Source organism: Triturus cristatus, chromosome 5_1 (assembly GCF_964204655.1).
Source record: "Triturus cristatus chromosome 5_1, aTriCri1.1, whole genome shotgun sequence".
NCBI classification, from domain to species: domain Eukaryota; kingdom Metazoa; phylum Chordata; class Amphibia; order Caudata; family Salamandridae; genus Triturus; species Triturus cristatus.
The window spans coordinates 95,149,535-95,166,123 of NC_140587.1; the positions used below are offsets into that span (position 1 = coordinate 95,149,535).

The 16,589-nt window shown below is 54.0% G+C and overlaps 1 protein-coding gene across 3 annotated transcripts in view; it reads left to right on the top strand.

The window, feature by feature from the left end:
- Nucleotides 1-8,779: 8,779 nt before the first annotated feature.
- The window catches only part of LOC146830297 (uncharacterized), a 123,057-nt gene continuing 115,247 nt past the window's right edge, over nucleotides 8,780-16,589 (top strand). The window contains exon 1 of one of the 3 annotated variants that reach the window (XM_085604502.1): nucleotides 8,780-8,883. The gene's annotated coding sequence lies outside the window, so the exon portion shown is untranslated. Of the gene's footprint in view, nucleotides 8,884-12,476; nucleotides 12,655-16,589 lie in introns of those variants that run through there. The other 2 variants (XM_085604503.1, XM_085604504.1) reach the window with 2 other exon arrangements.

The following is a 16,589-nucleotide window of genomic DNA, read 5'->3' on the forward strand; positions in this document are numbered from 1 at the left end:
AAGCAGTTTTAATTTAGTAGGCTGGGCTGGGCTGCACACAGGACAGCTCCTTACAGGTAGATAGAAAGCTACCAGGAGCTCACGAGCTACTCGGAGAAGCCTGTCCTACATAGCCATTTACTAAACACACTCCAACACAAAAAGCAGACAACCCTCTGAGCACTGCTGGACTCCAGAAGCAAACGAAACCTTCCACTTGAAACCCCTCTGTTCAACAAGTACCAAACCCTTCTATAGGGTCCGCCCCCAAGATGCAGAGGGAACCCTGCCCCCGGGGGACCAGACGTCCCCATCTATCCGCGTCTTCCAAATAATTCTGCAAAATTGCTACCCGATTGAGACCTGGAGGGCATGAAACTGACAAAAAACGCATCCTTTCCAAACAGAACACCCTCTCACATAATCCTACCATAATGTATGTAAGTGTCTAGGCAAGGTCCAACAGGAGAGGAAATGTACAGAATTGTAAACTCTGCATAGTCGTAATTAAAAAAAATAGCCATACCAACTTTAAGAAGAACTTGCCAATATTAGAAGCACTACATATATATTTGGTGGCAGAAAAGAATAGTTGTTTCAGCGTACAACAACACGCCTTTTGAAAATGCTCGTTCGGCGGTGTGTATCCACGCCCTTGTACCCTGAGACAAAGCGCTTTTTGTTTTGATATTTCCTTGTAACTACATCCTGTACGTATCAAATAACGTGAAGCGCTCTGACCGTCTTAATGTATGAGTAGGCGCTATACAACAACAAAAATCAGTGAATACAATGCCACGTTTTTGCTTGAATAATGAGACATCAAAATACTGCTACTTTTGCCAGACGTGATAGCATTCCCGCGGCGCCCCTGTGTATTTGAGGCAAGGTCCAGAGCTATGCCTATGTAAAGAAAGGTGGCATTCTGCAGTGAGTCCTAAACGTATGGCATGCTGCAGGATTTCTATGCCTCCCCTCTGCTTTAAAGGAATTAAAGGCACAAAAATATGCCCATGCATAAAAATATGGAATCCTACACCCTTTCTAGTCCCCCCTGTTTTCAAGGGGAGACATGGATACACAGAGTCCTAAAAGTATGGCAAGTGGCAGGGATTTTTGCGCCCCCTGGACCTGGGAGGCGTGAAATGCTGTGACGCTCAAACAGTTGGAATACATGGCGGGGAGTGGTGTGGTGTGTGAGGTGAGCAGCGTGTGACTTCCATTCGCATGAGGTAATATCAGTCCGTTCTGAGTGCTCTGGCTGCTTCCAGATCATCTTGTTTCACGAACCAAGCGACTCAGACGCACACCCGCCTCACGCCCATAGCTTTTCATCTTGCTCCAGAAGGGACTGTCATGGTGAGCACGAGACACCGGCAACACTTGCAGTGCAGCGTGTTGGTAGGAATGCTTGAATTAATCTCAGGCACCGGTGATCCTTTGGGGTCGCATTCCAATCCATAACTGTTCACCCGCAATGCCACTCAAGACCTGCCATATGCAAATCAGTCTTGATTCTTCTGCAATAGGACCAGACCACCCTGAAGTGCCAATCAGGGTACCCTCCAGACACCATCACAAGCAAACCCAGACCAGTTCCGACCTACTGAAGTCTGATCAAGGCAGTCTAGGGGACATAAGAGCCCTGTTCACCCCCACCCCCTCCCCTCCATTTCCTATCACCATCCTTTCCAAGCAGCACCACTGAGGGGACATAAGATCCCTGTTCACCCCCACCCACTCTCCTCCATTCCCTATCACCACCCTTTCCAAGCAGCGCCACTGAGGGGACATAAGAGCCCTGTTCACCCCCACCCCCTCCCCTCCATTTCCTATCACCACCCTCTTCAAGCAGCACCACTGAGGGGACATAGGAGGCCTGTTCACCCCCACCCCCTCTCCTCCATTTCCTATCATCACCCTTTCCAAGCAGCACCACTGAGGGGACATAAGAGCCCTGTTCACCCCCTCTCCCTCCCCTCCATTCCCTATCACCACCCTTTGCAAGCAGCACCACTGAGGGGACATAAGAGCCCTGTTCAGCCCCACCCCCTCTCCTCCATTTCCTATCATCACCCTTTCCAAGCAGCACCACTGAGGGGACATAAGAGCCCTGTTCACTCTCACCCCCTCCCCTCCATTTCCTATCACCACCCTTTCCAAGCAGCACCACTGAGGGGACATAAGAGCCCTGTTCACCCCCACCCCCTCTCCTCCATTCCCTATCACCACCCTTTCCAAGCAACACCACTGAGGGGACATAGGAGGCCTGTTCACCCCCACCCCCTCTCCTCCATGTCCTATCACCACCATTTCCAAGCAGCACCACTGAGGGGACATAAGAGCCCTGTTCACCCCCACCCACTCTCCTCCATTTCCTATCACCACCCTTTCCAAGCAGCACTACTGAGGGGACATAAGAGCCCTGTTCACCCCCACCCACTCTCCTCCATTTCCTATCACCACCCTTTCCAAGCAGCACTACTGAGGGGACATAAGAGCCCTGTTCACCCCCACCCACTCTCCTCCACTTCCTATCACCACCCTTTCCAAGCAGCACCACTGAGGGGACATAAGAGCCCTGTTCAGCCCCACCCACTCTCCTCCATTCCCTATCACCACCCTTTCCAAGCAGCACCACTGAGGGGACATAAGAGCCCTGTTCAGCCCCACCCACTCTCCTCCATTTCCTATCACCACCCTTTCCAAGCAGCAGCACTGAGGGGACATAAGAGCCCTGTTCAGCCCCACCCACTCTCCTCCATTCCCTATCACCACCCTTTCCAAGCAGCACCACTGAGGGGACATAAGAGCCCTGTTCACCCCCACCCCCTCTCCTCCATTTCCTATCACCACCCTTTCCAAGCAACACCACTGAGGGGACATAAGAGCCCTGTTCACTCTCACCCACTCTCCTCCATTCCCTATCACCACCCTTTCCAAGCAGCACCACTGAGGGGACATAAGAGCCCTGTTCACCCCCACCCCCTCCCCTCCATTTCCTATCACCACCCTTTCCAAGCAGCACCACTGAGGGGACATAGGAGGCCTGTTCACCCCCACCCCCTCTCCTCCATTTCCTATCATCACCCTTTCCAAGCAGCACCACTGAGGGGACATAAGAGCCCTGTTCACCCCCTCTCCCTCCCCTCCATTCCCTATCACCACCCTTTGCAAGCAGCACCACTGAGGGGACATAAGAGCCCTGTTCACTCTCACCCCCTCCCCTCCATTTCCTATCACCACCCTTTCCAAGCAGCACCACTGAGGGGACATAAGAGCCCTGTTCACTCTCACCCCCTCCCCTCCATTCCCTATCACCATCCTTTCCAAGCAACACCACTGAGGGGACATAAGAGCCCTGTTCACCCCCACCCCCTCTCCTCCATGTCCTATCACCACCCTTTCCAAGCAGCACCACTGAGGGGACATAGGAGGCCTGTTCACCCCCACCCCCTCTCCTCCGTTTCCTATCACCACCCTTTCCAAGCAGCACTACTGAGGGGACATAAGAGCCCTGTTCACTCTCACCCCCTACCCTCCACTTCCTATCACCACCCTTTCCAAGCAGCACCACTGAGGGGACATAAGAGCCCTGTTCACCCCCACCCACTCTCCTCCACTTCCTATCACCACCCTTTCCAAGCAGCACCACTGAGGGGACATAAGAGCCCTGTTCAGCCCCACCCACTCTCCTCCATTCCCTATCACCACCCTTTCCAAGCAGCACCACTGAGGGGACATAAGAGCCCTGTTCAGCCCCACCCACTCTCCTCCATTTCCTATCACCACCCTTTCCAAGCAGCAGCACTGAGGGGACATAAGAGCCCTGTTCAGCCCCACCCACTCTCCTCCATTCCCTATCACCACCCTTTCCAAGCAGCACCACTGAGGGGACATAAGAGCCCTGTTCAGCCCCACCCACTCTCCTCCATTTCCTATCACCACCCTTTCCAAGCAGCACCACAGAGGGGACATAAGAGCCCTGTTCACCCCCACCCCCTCCCCTCCATTCCCTATCACCACCCTTTCCAAGCAGCACCACTGAGGGAACATAAGAGCCCTGTTCACCCCCACCCCTCCATTCCCTATCACCATCCATTCCAAGCAGCACCACTGAGGGGACATAAGAGCCCTGTTCACCCCCACCCCCTCCCCTCCATTTCCTATCACCACCCTTTCCAAGCAGCACCACTGAGGGGACATAAGAGCCCTCTTCACCCCCACCCCCTCCCCTCCATTTCCTATCACCACCCTTTCCAAGCAGCACCACTGAGGGGACATAGGAGGCCTGTTCACCCCCACCCCCTCTCCTCCATTTCCTATCATCACCCTTTCCAAGCAGCACCACAGAGGGGACATAAGAGCCCTGTTCACTCTCACCCCCTCCCCTCCATTTCCTATCACCACCCTTTCCAAGCAGCACCACTGAGGGGACATAAGAGCCCTGTTCACCCCCACCCCCTCTCCTCCATTTCCTATCATCACCCTTTCCAAGCAGCACCACTGAGGGGACATAAGAGCCCTGTTCACCCCCTCTCCCTCCCCTCCATTCCCTATCACCACCCTTTGCAAGCAGCACCACTGAGGGGACATAAGAGCCCTGTTCACTCTCCCCCCCCCTCCCCTCCATTTCCTATCACCACCCTTTCCAAGCAGCACCACTGAGGGGACATAAGAGCCCTGTTCACCCCCATCCCCTCTCCTCAATTTCCTATCACCGCCCTCTCCAAGCAACACCACTGAGGGGACATAAGAGCCCTGTTCACCCCCACCCCCTCCCCTCCATTTCCTATCACCACCCTTTCCAAGCAGCACCACTGAGGGGACATAAGAGCCCTGTTCACCCCCACCCCCTCCCCTCCATTTCCTATCACCACCCTTTCCAAGCAGCACCACTGAGGGGACATAAGAGCCCTGTTCACCCCCACCCCCTCCCCTCCATTCCCTATCACCACCCTTTCCAAGCAGCACCACTGAGGGGACATAAGAGCCCTGTTCACCCCCACCCCCTCTCCTCCATGTCCTATCACCACCCTTTCCAAGCAGCAGCACTGAGAGGACATAAGAGCCCTGTTCAGCCCCACCCACTCTCCTCCATTCCCTATCACCACCCTTTCCAAGCAGCACCACTGAGGGGACATAAGAGCCCTGTTCACCCCCACCCACTCTCCTCCATTTCCTATCACCACCCTTTCCAAGCAGCACTACTGAGGGGACATAAGAGCCCTGTTCAGCCCCACCCACTCTCCTCCATTTCCTATCACCACCCTTTCCAAGCAGCAGCACTGAGGGGACATAAGAGCCCTGTTCAGCCCCACCCACTCTCCTCCATTCCCTATCACCACCCTTTCCAAGCAGCACCACTGAGGGGACATAAGAGCCCTGTTCAGCCCCACCCACTCTCCTCCATTTCCTATCACCACCCTTTCCAAGCAGCAGCACTGAGGGGACATAAGAGCCCTGTTCACTCTCACCCCTCCCCTCCATTCCCTATCACCATCCATTCCAAGCAGCACCACTGAGGGGACATAAGAGCCCTGTTCACCCCCACCCCCTCCCCTCCATTTCCTATCACCACCCTTTCCAAGCAGCACCACTGAGGGGACATAAGAGCCCTGTTCACCCCCACCCCCTCCCCTCCATTTCCTATCACCACCCTTTCCAAGCAGCACCACTGAGGGGACATAAGAGCCCTGTTCACTCTCACCCCCTCCCCTCCATTTCCTATCACCATCCTTTCCAAGCAGCACCACTGAGGGGACATAAGAGCCCTGTTCACTCTCACCCCCTCCCCTCCATTCCCTATCACCACCCTTTCCAAGCAGCACCACTGAGGGGACATAAGAGCCCTGTTCACCCCCACCCCCTCTCCTCCATTCCCTATCACCACCCTTTCCAAGCAGCACCACTGAGGGGACATAAGAGCCCTGTTCACTCTCACCCCCTCCCCTCCATTCCCTATCACCACCCTTTGCAAGCAGCACCACTGAGGGGACATAAGAGCCCTGTTCACTCTCACCCCCTCCCCTCCATTCCCTATCACCACCCTTTCCAAGCAGCACCACTGAGGGGACATAAGAGCCCTGTTCACCCCCACCCCCTCTCCTCCATTCCCTATCACCATCCTTTCCAAGCAGCACCACTGAGGGGACATAAGAGCCCTGTTCACCCCCACCCCCTCTCCTCCATTCCCTATCACCATCCTTTCCAAGCAACACCACTGAGGCGACATAAGAGCCCTGTTCACTCTCACCCCCTCCCCTCCATTCCCTATCACCACCCTTTCCAAGCAGCACCACTGAGGGGACATAAGAGCCCTGTTCACCCCCTCTCCCTCCCCTCCATTCCCTATCACCACCCTTTGCAAGCAGCACCACTGAGGGGACATAAGAGCCCTGTTCACTCTCACCCCCTCCCCTCCATTCCCTATCACCATCCTTTCCAAGCAACACCACTGAGGGGACATAAGAGCCCTGTTCACCCCCACCCCCTCTCCTCCATGTCCTATCACCACCCTTTCCAAGCAGCACCACTGAGGGGACATAAGAGCCCTGTTCACCCCCACCCCCTCTCCTCCATGTCCTATCACCACCCTTTCCAAGCAGCACCACTGAGGGGACATAAGAGCCCTGTTCACCCCCTCTCCCTCCCCTCCATTCCCTATCACCACCCTTTGCAAGCAGCACCACTGAGGGGACATAAGAGCCCTGTTCACCCCCACCCCTCCATTCCCTATCACCACCCTTTCCAAGCAGCACCACTGAGGGGACATAAGAGCCCTGTTCACTCCCACCCCCTCCCCTCCATTTCCTATCACCATCCTTTCCAAGCAGCACCACTGAGGGGACATAAGAGCCCTGTTCACCCCCACCCCTCCATTCCCTATCACCACCCTTTCCAAGCAGCACCACTGAGGGGACATAAGAGCCCTGTTCACCCCCTCCCCTCCATTCCCTATCACCACCCTTTCCAAGCAACACCACTGAGGGGACATAAGAGCCCTGTTCACCCCCACCCCCTCTCCTCCATGTCCTATCACCACCCTTTCCAAGCAGCACCACTGAGGGGACATAAGAGCCCTGTTCACCCCCACCCCCTCTCCTCCATGTCCTATCACCACCCTTTCCAAGCAGCACCACTGAGGGGACATAAGAGCCCTGTTCACCCCCACCCCCTCTCCTCCATGTCCTATCACCACCCTTTCCAAGCAGCACCACTGAGGGGACATAAGAGCCCTGTTCACTCTCACCCCCTACCCTCCATTTCCTATCACCACCCTTTCCAAGCAGCACCACTGAGGGGACATAAGAGCCCTGTTCACCCCCACCCCCTCTCCTCCATGTCCTATCACCACCCTTTCCAAGCAGCACCACTGAGGGGACATAAGAGCCCTGTTCACCCCCACCCACTCTCCTCCATTTCCTATCACCACCCTTTCCAAGCAGCACTACTGAGGGGACATAAGAGCCCTGTTCACTCTCACCCCCCTCCCCTCCACTTCCTATCACCACCCTTTCCAAGCAGCACCACTGAGGGGACATAAGAGCCCTGTTCACCCCCACCCACTCTCCTCCATTCCCTATCACCACCCTTTCCAAGCAGCACCACTGAGGGGACATAAGAGCCCTGTTCAGCCCCACCCACTCTCCTCCATTCCCTATCACCACCCTTTCCAAGCAGCACCACTGAGGGGACATAAGAGCCCTGTTCAGCCCCACCCACTCTCCTCCATTTCCTATCACCACCCTTTCCAAGCAGCAGCACTGAGGGGACATAAGAGCCCTGTTCACCCCCACCCACTCTCCTCCATTCCCTATCACCACCCTTTCCAAGCAGCACCACTGAGGGGACATAAGAGCCCTGTTCAGCCCCACCCACTCTCCTCCATTTCCTATCACCACCCTTTCCAAGCAGCACCACTGAGGGGGACATAAGAGCCCTGTTCACTCTCACCCCCTCCCCTCCATTTCCTATCACCATCCTTTCCAAGCAGCACCACTGAGGGGACATAAGAGCCCTGTTCACCCCCTCTCCCTCCCCTCCATTTCCTATCACCACCCTTTCCAAGCAGCACCACTGAGGGGACATAAGAGCCCTGTTCACCCCCTCTCCCTCCCCTCCATTTCCTATCACCGCCCTTTGCAAGCAGCACCACTGAGGGGACATAAGAGCCCTGTTCACCCCCACCCACTCTCCTCCATTCCCTATCACCACCCTTTCCAAGCAGCACCACTGAGGGGACATAAGAGCCCTGTTCACCCCCGCCCCCTCTCCTCCATTCCCTATCACCACCCTTTCCAAGCAGCACCACTGAGGGGACATAAGAGCCCTGTTCACCCCCGCCCCCTCTCCTCCATTCCCTATCACCACCCTTTCCAAGCAGCAGCACTGAGGGGACATAAGAGCCCTCTTCACCCCCACCCCCTCCCCTCCATTTCCTATCACCACCCTTTCCAAGCAGCACCACTGAGGGGACATAAGATCCCTGTTCACCCCCACCCCCTCCCCTCCATTCCCTATCACCACCCTTTCCAAGCAGCAGCACTGAGGGGACATAAGAGCCCTGTTCACTCTCACCCCCTCCCCTCCATTCCCTATCACCACCCTTTCCAAGCAGCAGCACTGAGGGGACATAAGAGCCCTGTTCACCCCCACCCCCTCTCCTCCATTCCCTATCACCACCCTTTCCAAGCAGCAGTCTCTAGTTTAGTTTTAGGACAGTTTCACTTCACCAGAAATGAAACTTGTGACAGAGGAGTGTCAGAGGAGGGAGGGACTTCAACCAATCAGATTTAAGGGAGGGAGAAGGGTGGTGGTGCCCATCAGCTACTGAGGCTACGCAGAGAGAGCTCTTGTCAGTAAGAAGACGACCACCCGAGGAGAATACACTGAGAGAGGAAGGTGAGTGCACAGGGGAATGGGGGAGATGTAGAAGGTGATCCAGAACTTAACTTGTAAAAAACATAACAGCAGGGGCCCTCCGTTTTGCTTGAAAGCCCGCAATGGGTGCTAGCAGAGGTGGGAATGCTTAAAACCAAGGCTGCTTCCTCTTGATTCCACCTCAAGCCGCTTTCAGCCACCACCAGACACTCCCTGCCCCTTATCTCACTTTTGCAGGTTCTTTTTCATCTCTACTTTATCCCTTTTTTGCTGTTTTCATATAGCGCATACTTTGTCCAGAATGTATTGGAGCGCTTTACACGAGGACCAGTTACATTATCCAAGGAAACATTAATTTATGGTAGACACGTGGAGAGTTAGTGATATGCCCAGGATCACAGGATGTTGAGCCAATGACGAGACTTGTGCCTGGTTCCCTAACTCCAAAAGCTGGCAGCTCTGGTCTTCACGCCACATCCTCTCACCTGCTACCTTTTTTCTGTATTTCTCTTCCTCCTTCTTTCCCTCTTTTGTGCTTTTCATTCTCTTCCACTTCTTTCGATCAACGTCTGACAACGAGAGAAAAGATTGCAAAGGGGAGAGGGAAAGAATGAAAGCAGGCGGCATTAGGAACATTTATAAAATGTACAGAGAGACTGAGACAGAGGAGAGGAGAGTACATGCTGGAATAAGAGACAGAAAGCGTGGACAAAAAAAGAGAAAACTCAAAACAAGCAGCAAACGGGGAGAAAATAAGAGAAGAGAGCGGTGTCAATGAAAGCAGTGGGAAAGAAAAGCAAGGTAAAAGAATAAGGGAGAAAAGAATGGATTCAAAGACGGGGGAGGAAAGGACAGTATAGAGCGGGAGAGGGGAGAGAAAGTGGGAAAGGAGAAAGCTACTACAGGTGAGAAAAGATAATAAGGGAACAGAACACTAAAGTGAGTAAACGGTAAACTCAGAGAAAGTTTGAAGGGAAATTGAACGAGGTGGGAAAGGGGAAGCAAAGGAAGGATCAAAGGGAACAGGAGTAAGAGTGGAGGGAGAGTGCACGATGAGGATTGGGAAGAGGAAAGGGAACATGTAATACAAGGAAAGAAAGGAAATGTGAGTCAAAGTATGGAAACTAGATGAGCAGGAACCAGAAGCAACAAGAGAAAGCTGGTGAGAGTGGAAGAGGAAATGAATGAACCGGGAGAGTAAGTATGACGAGTAGAAAGGTGGAGAAAATGAGGGACAGGTGAGAAAGAAAACCAATGGAAACAGGAGATGCCAGAGAGAAAGGAAAGAGGGCAGAGGAGACGAAACAACGAAAGACGGAGCACATGAGCGAAGGAGGGGAGGGGAAGTGTGCAGGAAATGGAGTCGCTGGATATCTGAGGCGTCGATGAATCAGAAATAACCCTATGATGTGACCAGATGCAGCGGACATTAGAGTCCTCTCTGACACCAGCCCTTGTCCTTCACCCTCACACCTCTCTGCACTCCTTCCTTTCATCGCATTTTCTGCCCTCGCTCCTCTCTGACCTTACTCCTTCCTTGCCCTCGCTCCTCTCTGCCCTTACTCCTTCCTTGCCCTCCTACCTCTCTGTCCTTACTCCTTCCTTGCCCTTCAAACTCTCTGCCCTTACTCTTTCCTTGCCCTCGCTCCTCTCTGCCCTTACTCCTTCCTTACCCTCGCCCCTCTCTGCCCTTACTCCTTCCTGGCCCTCCTACCTCTCTGCTCTTACCCCTTCTTTGCCCTCGCTCCTCTCTGCCCTTACACCTTCCTTGCCCTCGCTCCTCTCTGCCCTTACTCCTTCCTTGCCCTCCTACCTCTCTGCCCTTACTCTTTCCTTGCCCTCGCTCCTCTCTGCCCTTACTCCTTCCTTGCCCTTCTACCTCGCTGCCCTTACTCCTTTCTTGCTTTCCTACCTCTATGCCCTTACTCCTTTCTTGCCCTCCTACCTCTCTGCCCTTACTCCTTCCTTGCCCTCGCTCCTCCTTGCCCTTACTCCTTCCTGGCCCTCCTACCTCTCTACCCTTACTCCTTCCTTGACCTCCTACCTCTGCCCTTACTCCTTCCTCGCCCTCGCTCCTCTCTGCCCTTACTCCTTCCTTGCCCTCCTCCCTCTCTGTCCTTAGTCCTTGCCCTCCTACCTCTCTGCCCTTACTCCTTCCTTGCCCTCTTCTTCCTGCCCTCACAGTTCACTGCCCTTGCCTCTGTCTTGCCCTCACCCTCTTGTCCTCATACCTCAGCCATCACTATTTCATTGCCTCACTTCTCCTGCCCTCACACCTCTGCCTTTACGCCCTACCTTGCTCTCTCCCTCCGTCCCTCATGACTCTCTGCCCTTACTCCTTTGTTAGCCTCACCTTTCCTGTCCTCACACCTCTCTGCATTTGCTAATGCTTTGCCCTTACATCTCTCTGCCACACAGTCCTTCCTTGCCCTCACCCTCCTGCCCTCACACCTCACTGCCCTCAAAGGTCTCTGCCCTTGCTAATGCCTTGCATCTCTCTGCCCACAGTCCTTCCGTGTCCTCACCCTCTTGCCCTCTTGCCCTCAAAGCTCTCTAACTTGCTTGCATTCCCTCACCCTCACCAGTTCCCTGCCCTCACACCAACTTCCTAAAACACAACCTTCAAGCCTGCGGCCATCACACCTTCAAATGTCACCCTTCTTTGCTATTTTTCACCACCTCCTTCGTCCTTTCTTATTCATACCCCTCTCTGCCCTCACATCTCCCGCCTCTACCCCTTGCTCCCTCAACTTCCTCCCACGGGCTTCATGGACTCTCAAGCCCCCATGCCCTCAGCTATCCACACCCTCACCTCGCCCCTCCTTACTCCTACATTGTGACCTTCACCCACCATGCCCTCCCCTCTTCTTTCCTGCAGCCCTGCCCAGTGCCACGCTTCGCAGGTGAGATGAACGCATTTCGGTGCTGGTACCTGCATCACCACACTGACCTGCATCGTCACGCATTTACAGCTCCTCTCTGTCCCATGGATTTATTTGAGGCTTTCTCGTCGCTTCTGTGTCTTTCCCAGTGTGAGCTGGCAGCCAGCAGCTGCTCGGTACACACATAGCGCCTCGCCATCGAGAAAAGGTGAGGCCGCCTGGCACGTTCCATGGCACATCTGGTGGTTGCTGGGCTTTGGATACAGCCTCACCCTCACTTTATTTCTGCCCAAGACTGGCTGCGGCAAGTAATAAGCACTTTAGGCTCCTTTGGCCTTGATTTAAACGAGGGGGCGATGCCGTGCCCTTGGGAACCCTCCTGAACTCGGCTTCCAGCAGTTTCAACAGTCACAGACTTCTGGAGTAGAGTTCTCATGTGCAGCCTATGTGTGGTCTGGCTTCTGGTTATACCTGGAGCAACATTATATTCGATTGAATTACACAAAAGAGAGAGTTCTGTACAGTGCACGTCCTGAATTCACAAATTCGAAGGCGCTCGCATATGTGATGTTATGAAAAAAGAGGCTCCGTGAAATGAATTATTCGCTTAAGATCACACGGTTTGGTCAAACAGAGGGAGCCAGGAAAGATCCCAGATTTTCTGTTTTCACGTTGTGCAATCAGGCCACCTGAAGGCTATCTCTCTCTCTTTTTTTTTACCCCAAAGGTTCATGTTGAGTCTTTAATTCTATGGCTCATGGGGTTCCATCTGGGTTGGCAGGCAGAAGCTGTATGAAGGCTTGGCTGGCTTTGGGCTGAGGGTCCAGGAAGACCTATAGCTGGGCCAGAGTGAGGGACCTGGCCCGATCTTGGCTTAAGAGTTCAGTGGCTACACCATCTCTATGAAAAAGTAAGTTCAATAAATGTAGTTTTCTGTAAGTCAGTGGCCACTGCGTCATTCACTAACTCTCAGTGTGCGCAGCATTGGTTTAGACTGAGTCCTAATATGAGAATGACTGCACGAAAGCTCGTGGGCATAGTGCCAATATCAGCAACACTCCCCATCCCTCCCACAGCAATAATTTGGAGAAATAATCAGACAAGACACATTTTAATGGAGAAAATTGCTGCAGGTTTATTTGCATAACAAATATGCCAACATGGTAGGTTATCTTACGGGCAATCCCAGGGCAGTCCGCCCCTCGCCGCCTGATGAGCCAAATTACACCGTGGCCCTAGCTAACCGGCATTAGTTAATTTGGGGGAGGGATAGCCCCTCCCACCGGTGGACCACCCGTCCACCCCCTTACTCACGCCCCCCCAGCCAAGGGGGGCGGAGCGTTGTAGGCAACCCGCGGTTGCTCAGGTCCACAACCGCCCTTAGGACTAACGGGGCGCCGTCGCTCCACCAGGGTCCAAAGCGAGGACCTCCCTGGCGATATTTGGCTTTGGCACCCTTACTGTGCTCCTGCAGAGGGTACCGTTCTGTACCTTACAGCCTCTGGATCGCCCTGTAACTCCGCCACAGCACTGGGTGTGGCCACCGTCACCCCAGGGCCCCCCACCACGATAGACTTAGTTACCTACACCCTGCTGATTCCAAGGCCTACCCCAGATCAAGCAAGAACAGGTCCATTCCCACTTTGGACAGGTGTATCCCATCTGCATCAAAACACCCTGTGGACTTTGCGTGCAGTAACCCATGCCGGATAAAACCAAAACCCCTTTGCTCGGTGAATTTACGCATGGCGCTGTTCACCCTCCTGCGCAAGGTCTCCATGGCTTCCCCTGAACGCGCCCCCTGCCACACCTGCCGGGGGGTTATTTCAGACCACCATAATTCACAAGCCCCTAGTTTGTTGCTCAACTCACACATTGTGGCCCTCATATCTTGAAGCAGGGCCCTTCTACCCAGGGAAACCAGATCATTCCCTCCCAGGTGAATCACCAACACATTGGGTGGAGAGTCCCCCCCGCCCAGTCTCTGTTGGAGTTTCTTCATCAAGAGATTCCATCGCATGCCTGGTGTAAAGCCGTGCCTCTATTTCCTGCTTCCCGCCCACCGTGACACCCTCAGGACTCCAGAATGGCCCATCACCCAGACCTTCATTCCTGGTAAATAAAGAGGTGAAGGTTTGCAAACTCATTTTATTGAAAACTGAACAAAATGTACTTCATTCACCCCACAGCAAGCCACCGGCATCTGGTGCCGCAACATTTATCTAAGCGTCACACTAGTACTGTATACGCAACTCCCCCCTTCACACGATCCCCTGGCCTAACTGTGTGCCCTCAGGACTGAATGTATCTTTTGTAACACTGGGACTCCCACCACGCCACTTGTTTGATGCGCTCAGCCTGCAAGCCTGCCTTAAAGGCTGTGGTCGCTGCCCCTATTCTGAATGAATGGCTGCAGAAGTGTTTGCCCTGAACCTTGTTGCCTGACAACTCCAAGCAAACCTCCATTATCCGCTGCACCCGAAACTTAGTCAGGGGCGTATTGTCTGCATGCACAAACAGGTAACCTTCTGTCGCTGGGCGCAGAGCCAGGTAAGAGGAGTCTAGGCGCACCGGGCAGTACTTGGCCATCTCTAGTTTGTTCAGCGAGATCACCCTCCCTTCTCCCGCTTGGTCAGTTTTCGATCTTCTCAAACATATTGTGAGGGCCTCCCCAGACAACACCACATCCCGCTTGTTCAAAGCCACCCCAGAGGTGTCCTGCTTAGACCTGGCTACCAGTTCCCCAATTCTGAGTGCCCCAAAGAAAGCCAGGCTAAAGGTAGCCGAAAAGAGGGCTGCCTCAAAAGCTGAATGGGTTGCCATGTGCACCCAGTCCAGCATCCCTTGTAGAGTTTCGAAATCTATAGCTGACCTATAGTCTGGTGCCCGTGGCTCGCTCCTGACCCAGGACTTGAGCGCGGCCCTGATCAGGAATGATTTAGTAGGATCCTCCTGCCCCCTTAGTCTCGCATGGTGGCTGATTGCCGACATGTGGCCCACAATCCATGGGTGGTTTTTCCCCTGATCCCCTGATCTTTGGCCCATAAAATTAAATCTTAAATCCTGCTCACCAGAGATGACCTCCCTTCTTCCCATGCGCCAGCTACTGCACAAAACGTGGCCACACATGCCCTGTATCGCTTGTTGGTCCTAGGTGTTAGGGACAGCTCGCCCAGCCCCCTCAAGCGCCTTTCAGTTTCAAAAGGAACCATAGGTGTGTTGGAAAAGGGGTCATCTCCTCCCTCGCTCTCAGCCACGTCTCCCGGAACCTGTGCCACGGAAAATGAGAGAGCATCAGCCGCTGTGTTCTGCACCTCTTGTATGTGTCGCGCCCTGCATTCAATGTTGTTAAAAAGGCACACCCCCACCAGTTCCCTCAATAGACACAGACTAATGGTCAAGATGCTAACTGTGAGTTGATGGCCTGCACCACAGCTAGGTTGTCGGACCAGAACAGGACTTTTTGCTGCCAGTATTGCGGGCCAAAGGTGAAAAGCAACCACTATCGGGAATAATTCCAGACTGTAATGTTGGCCGTGACCTTCTTCCTGTGCCACACATTGAGTCATCTCTGCGCGCACCACTCTTTGTCTAGGATCACCCCGAAGTCCTCTCTGCCAGACGCATCTGTGAATAAAGCCAGTTCCGGGGTCCCCTCCCAAGGCGCCCTCCATAAGACTGAGCCATTAAAGCTCTCCAAGAAACTGGCCCACATGCTCAGGTCTTCCTTCATCCCCTTGCTTAACCTAACCAGGTGATGCTTCCTGTTGACCTTCGCCGTTGCCCTGGCTCTCTTACACCTTCCCTGCTGGTATTACTCTGGCAGCAAAGTTTAGTTGTCCTAGGAGTCTCTGAAGGAAACCCAGGGTGACCTTGTCCTGACCTATGGCTGACTGGATCTGAAGTGCAAGGTCCTGGACCTTGTCTACTGGGAGCCTGGATTCCCCTGCTATGGTGTCAAGTTCAATCCCCAAGAATGTTAACACCTGCGCCGGACCTTCTGTCTTCCCTGGCGCGAGAGGGACCCCCAAATGACTGGCCAGCATTTCAAAGTCCCCAAGGGCCTTCCTGCAGTCCTGTGTGCCCTCACCCCCGATGAAAAGGAAGTCATCCAGGTAATGTGTCACCCCTACGACCCTATAGCTTGTTTGTAGAGCCCACTGAAGGAAGCTGCTGAAAGCCTCGAAGTAAGCACAGGACACCACATAACGCATGGGCATGCATCTGTCGTAAAAGTACCTGCCTTGCAGCTTGAAACCGAGTAGGTGTTGGCTGCTTGGGTGAACTGGCAGTAAGCGAAAAGCAGATTCGATGTCCGCTTTGGCTTACGAGGCACCCTTGCACGCCCTCCTGACTAAGTCCAATGCCATATCCAGGGTACAATACGTAACAGAGCAGGAGCCTTCCTCCAGCCTATGGTTCACCGAGCCGCATTCCGGGTATGACAGGTGGTGAATTAAGCGAAAGCCCCCCGGGTCCTTCTTGGGCACCACCCCCAGAGGTGAGACCACAAAATTGTCCAATGGCGGCCGCAGGAATGGGCCTGCCACTATGCCTAGGGCCCTCTATTTCTCCACCTTGGCTCCGACAACATCAAGTAGTTCCTTAGCTGACTTAAAGTTATACGCATCCCTGCTCCCCTGGGGTCCCACATAAGGGATCTTGAAACCTTCTCTAAATCCGGCTAGTAGCAGCCGACTGACTTGTTTGTTTGGGTACTGTCTGAGGAGAGGCAATAGGTTGTTCAGACAGATTGGCGATGGGCCCTTGACTGTGCCCACGTGGTCCGGGGCGTGGCCTTTGGCGGGGGAAGAAGGAAGAGGTGTTGCCTGGTGTATATGGGGG